Consider the following 9,179-nt stretch of genomic DNA (forward strand, 5'->3'; position numbering starts at 1 on the left):
AAGCAATTGTCTCAAGTGTAAATACTTCCTTGCACTCCACGTCCAAACTCATGTCCTAACCTTGCAACTCCTCCTTCCCTCTCCTCCAACCTCTCCAAGGGAGCACTCATGTTTTTTACATCTTACGAGTAAAATTAATCTATTCAAGTGGGTGTTTAAAGTTTGAAAGAGATGTGTATGAACTTTGCTGAAGAGGGATTCTAATATTTAAATGGTGAGTTTTAACAACAAGAAGGTGTACACATGCACCACCTCTTGAAAAATATATTCATCTTTAATTGTGTCTTTGGATCAAAATTATCCTTATTTTGAGGGTTTTCTATCTTGAAAAAGAGCTTTAAATATAGTGAGTAGCCAATATTAATGAAATTTATACTTTTCTTTAATCCAAAGAAAATGGACTTTACAAAAGTCCAAAATTGTTGATTATTGTGTTTTGGTTTGGGTAAAGCATTGTTTCTTGTGTACATTACTCTTCCATGAATTTTTCGTTCCAACTTAAGGAAAACCAAATGGCACCTCTTTGATTGTATAGGGGTGAATCAACTGACATAGTTTAAAATTGATTCTACCTTCATTTTTGTTTATAAAATCCTTCCCAATATTTGAACAAAGCATCCAATGTAAACTTCCTACTTAAGGATTTGCATGAGTACTTACTTTCTCCACATATAAAGTAGTGAGATTATTGCCATGGTATAATGATATGCTCATTTACTTCTTTTTTTAATTACAAAAACTAAATTACTACATAAAACAATGAAGCCGCTTAAGTGATGGACAATTTATCTTACCCATGGGAACTTTTACTTATTATGGTCAAATACAAAAATAATTCCTTGGCCTACTTTCAGAAAATTTTGGTAGCATCTATAGCTTTCTTATGAGTTATGAGCTCTTGTGCCTCTTTCTACAACATTTGTCCTGCATTAACAACTTTTTTGATCTCATGAAGCTCTCCCTAGTAACAATGTAGACATATGTCTCTATGGTATATCTACATGCAATCCCAGAAAGAAAGATGGGAATGCCATTTTCAAAGGCGAGTGAGTGACTACCAAGACACATAGGAATTAAAGGAAATTGAGCCGAAAAACTGTATTGCATAAAATATGAAATAATATATAACTCCCTCTCCCACTCTTGAAGAAAAAGTTCATGGAACGGTCACGTACATGGGAAAATACACTTTACCGATACAAAACACACTATTCAAGAGTTTTGGACATGTGCAAAGGCCATTTTAAAAGGGAAATTTGGATTAAATTATACTACTTATTAAACTCACCATTTAAATATTAAGTGAAACGATTCAACACAGTTCCTACACATCCCTTTCAAAACAAAAGTCTCTTTCAAAATTTAAACACCCACTTAGATATTTCATTCATAAGAAATATCCAAATATACGTGCTCTCTTAGAGAGGTGGTGTACATATCTTGGTATTTCAAATGCATCATTTCAAAACATCTACTCTCCCTAGTAATATTCAAGTAGTTATATGCCTCTATAGTATTTACTTGTAAGCTTGAAATTAATGAGGATACCATTTTCTTGAGGGGAATGAGGGACTACTAGGAGGATTGGGCATTAAATGAGACTCCCCCTTCCCTCTCATTTAAGTCTTTTTCACAAGCTAGTATATGTGTGGAGAGAAGCTAAGACACATAATGAAATTGGATATCACTCATAGTATATGGTAATGGTCCTCGGGAGAGGAGTAAGAACGTGGTGGTATGACAAGCTCATCTCATACTTCCCTCTTCGCATCATAGGTATCAGCCTGGAAGGAGGGCGTCGGGCTTAAGTGGAAAGGGCGGGAGGGCCTAAAAGGCGATGCGAGCCTAGATGAATCAATCTAGTGGAGCTTGGCATTCAGATCTGAGATGGAAACAAGCTAAATATGGGGGAGGTGGACCTAATCAGGACAAGTCTTAATAGGATTCTAGAGAAGTGGACCTCCAATTGTATTTTGGCTCAGGACGGGAGGGCGAATTAATGGGTTATGGCGGAAAGGCTCCATTTGCGGAATGTTTATGCTAAAGTTGCATATCGACAGTTGGTTGCACGTACCTCAATGACGCTCGACCTCAATAGAAAATGGTCATTGTGCAGGGGAGCGGAATGGTGGAAGAGAGGCTCTAGGAAATCTGGAAGAACTCCGGCGTAGGCAAAGTTAGCTTTTCCATTATAAAGTCCTGCACCACTGGATCCTGGTTAGGGAGAGGTTAGCCAGACATATTACGATAGAATCGGTTTGCCCCCTATGTGGCCTTGCGACAGAGGGTGTTCACATTTGCTGTGGAGCTATGTGGTCACTAGGGAGGCGTGGAGAGCGTGATTAGAAGCACATGTCTGATGCATTAACTTTATCTCAGGTCGAGATGGAGGATGGCACTCACAGGGAACAACCGTGTTCCAAAATGGTATTCTGTACGAGGCAAGTGAGACTACGATCATTAGGCTAGTCAATGTAAATCTAAGATGGTGAAGGGAAACAATGAGGGAGTGGGTGCGAGCCTATTGGAGGTTAGCTTTGGTGTTATAGTGGGAGGGAAAGGGCAATATGCTGATAGTATAGGCCAAGGACTTCAGCCCACTTTAGGCCAAATTTTGTAAGGTCTCTCTGCAGGGTTGACCACCCTTCATGATATACGACAATTTTGTTTTTTTTTTAAATTTAAAAAACCATCATCATCATGTTTGAAAATTATCAACTACATGTAGGCCTACCATGGTGCATCCCTCTTAAGAGTAGAAACATGCACAAATACTATTATTGTTATCGGCATCCATAACTACTTTTAGATGATAAAAGGACATGTACATCAAAAAGGAAAATAGAATGGTCCCATCTTTCAAGGGAACTCTTGTTATAGGCATCCATAACTACTTTTAGATGACAAAAGGACATGTACACCAAAAAAGGAAAATAGAATGGTCCATCTTTCAAGGAAAATAGAATAGTCCCATCTTTCAAGGAAAATAGAATGGTCCCGTCTTTCTTGTTATAGGCATCCATAACTACTTTTAGATGACAAAAGGACATGTACACCAAAAAAGGAAAATAGAATGGTCCCATCTTTCATGGGAACTCCTTATAGCACTTACTCATAGATGTGTGGATTGATGCAACAATGGGCCTTGATACACACACATAGAGAGAGAGAGAGAGAGAAAGAGAGAGAGAGAGAGAGAGAGAGTAAAACATACTTTTAGAAACAAAAGAAAGCTCTTTTAAAACCTTAAAGAAACGAAGTAATGATATACTCCTCCTAGACATCTCTAAAGTCTCCCATAAATCAACTACTAGATTTAAAAAAATTCAAGAAGAGGTAGACATAGTTAAAAATGATTTTAGGTCATTTAGAATTAAACTTGTTTAATAAAGCTGCCTTTTCCATTTACATGTGAATTGTAGGAGAAAGGCATCAACAAACTCCATGAGATCTCACAAGATATCAAAGCCATCATTTCTACGAGAAAGAAGAGAAGTAAGAACATAATTTAAGTCACAAAAGAGAGGGACTAGTTAAAGATTTATTGCTTCTTACTTAAATGCAAAAGTTATAAGTTCAAACATTCTTTAATTTCTATGTACGAGTGCGTATTTTCATCTCTATAATATCCTTGACTCACACAAATTTTCTAGGAACATATTAGATGATAGACTTTAAACAAAAGTTAAAAAGTGGTGAGTTAAGAGGGGACAAAAATTGCTAATTCCACATTGCAACAAAGATTATGAGAGGGAGGAGAGGTGTATGTTGTAGCAATCTTGTTGAGTACAATTAGCACTCTTTTAAATTAAGCCGCCTCCTATTTTTGTTAAAATAACATGAATGACTTTATTTTAAGTTTCAAAGTGATTTTAAAATTTTGAAATTGGTCAATTTAGCATAACAAATATTTTAGAAAACTTAGTTAATCAACTTTGTTTAGTGACATAGTGTGAGATTTAGTGTTGCCTTGTGATGTGAAAGATGGGATGCTCCTAAAAAATGTTAGTCACAAAAACCTAATGATAGGATCCATCATGCAAAAGCTTGCCTAAGAGCCTCATGCCTAGTTGTGGTCCCTATATGATTGGCTATATTGTAGTTTGATGTCAGATAGTTAAAATTTACCACCATTTTTCATGCTCCAATAAGATCCCTAATTGAAGGACATAATGGAACATTATTTTGTGGGAGAAATCCATTTACCTTACTTAGAACTAGGCTTAAGAATCAAGGCAAGGGAATGAATAAAAATACAAGGAGGGGGAGCTCAAGCTATGTGGGGATCTAGAGCTAAGAAGATGGAGAAGCTTCAATAATAATAGTCTACAAGAAAAGGAGAATTGTTTTTCCAATAAGACAACTCATACAGGAAACATTAATCATCATGAATAATGGAAGAATTAGAGCTTTTGACTATAGGGGACAAGTCCTTAGATATGAGTAACACATTTATTTACTCAAATACTAAGATGAGCATTGGCACCTTGAGCCTTAGGACATTAATCACAATGAAAAAACACTACTTTACATGATTACAATGACCAGCTTTGACTCCTCTACTCATTGAAAAGAAGCCCCCGGAAGGGACAAAGAACAAGTATTGTGCCGATATACCAATACAATACTTATTTTCTATCACGTACCCTTATAAAAGTAGAAAACTAAAACTAAATACTTTAGGTGAGCTTCTTTAAAGTCTTAAAAGCATGATTGTAAATGAATCCTAAATCTTGGTTGGCTTCTCAATAAAATTTAGAAGAAAGAAGTCTTAAAAGCATGATTGACAATGAATCCTAAATCTTGGATGGCTTTCCAATAAAAGTTTGGAAGAAGCCTTGGATTGAAGCCCTTCCAAGCATGTACGTGTGGGGATGATTACTTCATTTTAAAATGAGAGTATTCATAAATTTAATGCAAATATCTATAACCTACCTTGATGTTTTCAAAGGAAAGCATATCTTTCTTTTGGAATGATGCTCTTAAGAATCATTGGGTTCCAAGAGCATCTGGATAAGCTTTTGAAAAGCATCGTCTTGCTTTTAGAATTTACCACATGAAAACTTTTTGTGTGATTTTCATGACATGAAAGCGCAACCAACCTTGTGGCCATACTAAACTTTTTTCTTGTGGGTGTATTTTATACTCCTAGGTTTACGAGAGGGTTTCCATTAAATGAAAAAGTTAATCATCCCAAATCTTACTTGGCCCTCATTTCATCTTGAAAAGGGTTAAGTTATGATTTGGTGATGTCAACCTTAAAATTTCATGGTTCTATATGATATACTTATATAGAAAACCAATATCTCACATGGTTTGTTTTCTAAACATAAAAAAGTTTTATGACATGAAGATATTTTATAAATAAGAAGGGTTCTTGCTACTATCTTTATTATTATTTGCAAAGAGGAGACTTGGATCACATTGCAAGCATGCTTTGAGAGATACTTGGGTCCACAAATTGGATGTTTATGGAGATTTATGAGGACGACATGTCAAGTAAAGGAAGGTGCAGGCAAGGTCATCATTGGGAGGTGTACAGCTATTAGCAATTGTGAGTGACAAGTTTGAGACTACAGGGAATATTTTGATGAACAAGGGTGTGTTGTGTGTTATTGTGCCATTATGATAAAGATGTTTCTATGATGGGACTGTGAGAGAGAAAGGATCTAAGATGGACTCTGATACGATCACTAGGATGTGGGGCTGAATAAATAGATAATGTACTATGATGGACTCTAATGCGATCACTATGACATGGGTTTGAATAAATAGACAATGTATTAGAATAAGAATAATGAGAAACAATAACAATATATAGATAATATATTAGATTAAGAATAATGAAAACAATAACAATATACTATCCCCACTCAAGTGAATCCTTGAGAAATAATTCAAAATGGTGTGAAAAATGCAAGAGAAGATACTACTATGGTGATGTTCTTGATACTTTTAAACATTGTCTAGCCGATTCCCACAAGAAGAGCTTGTATGATGAGCCAATCTTGACCCAAGAATAGAAAGAAGCTAATATCCACGTTAAAGCCTAGTGAGGGTGACTGACTCATAAATCGGCCATCAAATGGCATGCATTCACACAATATTAGACTTTACAAGGTATGTCAGAGATGCATGTTATTGGGATTGTTTATGCCAATACTCAGCAAGGTCCCCAAGTCGCAAAGATTTTTAAAAAGTTGAAATAGCAAGTGAAAAATTAGCAGAGTTTTTGGAATGCTGGTTATTGGGGTTCATGCAAGAGTAGTCATAATGACTTGGAATGCTCCCCAAGAGCCTTGACATTTGGGAAAAATATTTGCTAGACATGATGGCTCTTGATTATCATCAAGATTTCCAGCATTCCTCCCAACATCCTTTTCATGCTCTTGCTCTTCTATAAAACACCACTCCATCTTTCATCACTAATGCCTTCCACAAATCAGCCAAAGCTTGCATCATTGGTGATGTGCTGGGATGGGGAAATGTAGTGGTTACCCTTCGTCCTCCCATCCTCTTTTGATATTGACCCCATCTTCAAACATTGTTGCTTTGCAAAAGCATGATGGGGGACCACACATCATGGTATTTAGCACCATTTAATAGCACATTCCTGCATATGGTTGTGGTTCCCATTATGCTAGTCAGATGAATGCCCTTGGGGACGTGAAGCCAAGCAAGGGATAAACGGACATGTAAACCAATGATGTTTGAAGTGTTGGAATGGCTGCATGGGTATTGTTAAGTGTTTCCTTTATTGGTAGGAGCTTGTGTTATCTTGTAAGGGTGCAAGAAAATGCAGACCAATAATGTAAGGCAACTAAGACGTCCACGTGAAAAGAAGATACCAAGATACAGAGTGCCATAGGCAGTTGAGAGTAGGCCTCTAGAAAATGAAATTGCTCTATTAAAGTGAGCACAAGTTAGAGATTGTGGTTCACACAAGTTGACAATTTTGAAAAAGTAAATGAAGTGAAACGTTTTGTGGCCTGGCCCTAACATGTTTTGGTGGAGGACTTTTAAATAAGGATTTTCTTTGGTTGCTCTTGTTTACACGGTTGAGATTTTGGTGATGGTGATTAATGAAGTTCCTAGTGATTCACTAATTGCTTGGCTAGTTATTCCAGGCTAGAATTTGATGGTTGATTTTGAGGATATTAGTGCATAATTGGGGCTAGAATGAAGGCCGGTCTAGCCGTGCTAGAAGTTAAGGAGTTGGCTTCTGCACATGCAGTTCACATTGGGTGGAAGCTCAGAGAAATAAAAGTGGACATACTTATATGTCAACAAATTATAACTGGACATGCGGTTATGTAATTTGCCTTGCACTTAAGGGTTGGGCCCTTATCCTTATTGTTTTGTGATTGGACATGGGAGATGTCTGGCTTCTTGAGCTTGAAGGTAATCTTATGTGCAATGCTATGCTAGGTTGGTCTTGGTCTATTGGCTTTCATTTGATTAGAACTTGGCTTAAGTTGATGCCTTCGTCGGTAAAGGTGGTTAGGTGCAGCATCAAGAGTTCATTATTAGAAAATTGAGCATTATAAGCCCTAATGACATGGTGGGAAAAGGGTTTTTAAGGGAAAGATTTTATGCTTAGGGTCCTTTTTCCACAAAACCATTGACCTCAAGAGCTCACTACAAGGTGATAAGGAATTAATGGCTTAGAGTTTTTTTTTGGGCAGGCAAAAACTTCAAAGTTTATTAAGTTAAAAAAGGAAAAGGTACATTAAAAAAACTGATTGTCTTCTTAGAGAAGACAAAAACTCCTAAATTAAGAGCCAGTCTGGAAGGCCTCATGTTTTCTTCAAAAGTATTGGAGTGATCTTTTTATGTCCACATAAATGTTGTCCATGGCAGCTTAATTGTTCGGGTTCTCTTGAAAACCATCTTGTTCCTAAACTTCTAGATGTGCCATATTATGAGAGCTCTTAATGGATTAGAGTTGCTCTCATGTTAATAGAGGGAATGAGGGCACTTGCCCATTTTGCATATGCAAAATTGGTGCTCTTACTGATGGTGAATTTCGACGATGGAATAAGCTCTTAGATTTCCCATAGTGAATTGAACTCTGTTTTTCCAAACTAATTAATTTTTGGATTTCCTTTTTTTTTGGGCATAAAAAGTAGGAAATTTATTCACGAATGGAAAAGAAAGTACATCCTTCTAAATGGTAGGCTTTTAGAAGGCATCACGAAAGGATTCCAAAGCTCCTCTCATCCACTTAGAAGACTCAAAATCCAAAGCTCCTCTCATCCACTTAGAAGACTCAAAATCACACCCCCACCCCACACCACCCACCCGTGGTCCTATCGAGGGGGGCACTCGCCTTGGACAGGTCGAGAGCTTTGGCCTAGTGATTAAGTGCCCTCATATGAATCACATTGTTCCTGGATTTCCAAATTTGCAGAAGCACTACTGCCCTTATTAAGGGCCAAATTTCTCATTTAGGGGACCTCTATCCCCAGCTACCATCTTTGGGACAAAAATTGTGTATAATTTTTTTTTTTTTTGTAGGCAAAGGAAAAAACCTTTATTCTCTTATTGAAAATCTCAAGGGAAGCAAGTATATGTATATTCACCTGGATTAGCCTAACAAAATCCTGGGGAGGCCTACCCGCCTTCGAGATATCTCGAATAACAATTCGAGAGAAGCAATTGGGATTGATTAAGTGGCCCCATTGTCATGTAGGAAAATTTGTGCTATGGCAAAGCCATGCACGAGCCTTTTCCTCGAGATTGTTGCGGACACACTCATGTGAGTTGGCAATGTCATAAAATTGCCGGTAAATTTTTTGTTTTGTTGGAAAGGGATAGAGTTTTGAATGTGGGATTTGGTGATGGAGAAAGTTCCGAAGGTTTGAGATATTTGGCGAGGTGAGTGGGGAGTGTGAACAATCCACAGCAAAAAAAAGGAAAAAAAGGCGAGATTTTTTTTTTTTTTTTGGGGGGGGGGGGGGGGCAGGGGGTTCACTCGTGATGGGAAAATAGTCAGAGTTTTTAAATGAGGGGAAATTGTCACAGTCTTGAGAAAAATCGACGGTCTCTTTTCCGGATCGCTTTTTTAAATGTAAATTTTCGAGATGCAGGAATAAAAAAAGCAGCACTACTTTTGAAGGTTCTTCTGGCTGCGGTGTGATTTTGGAGTTTTCGATTGTTGGCAAAAGAGCGAATCGGGA

The sequence above is a fragment of the Dipteris shenzhenensis genome, chromosome 30 (assembly GCF_047967505.1).
Source record: "Dipteris shenzhenensis isolate YYH24624 ecotype China chromosome 30, Dip_SZ_1.0, whole genome shotgun sequence".
In the NCBI taxonomy this organism is placed as follows: domain Eukaryota; kingdom Viridiplantae; phylum Streptophyta; class Polypodiopsida; order Gleicheniales; family Dipteridaceae; genus Dipteris; species Dipteris shenzhenensis.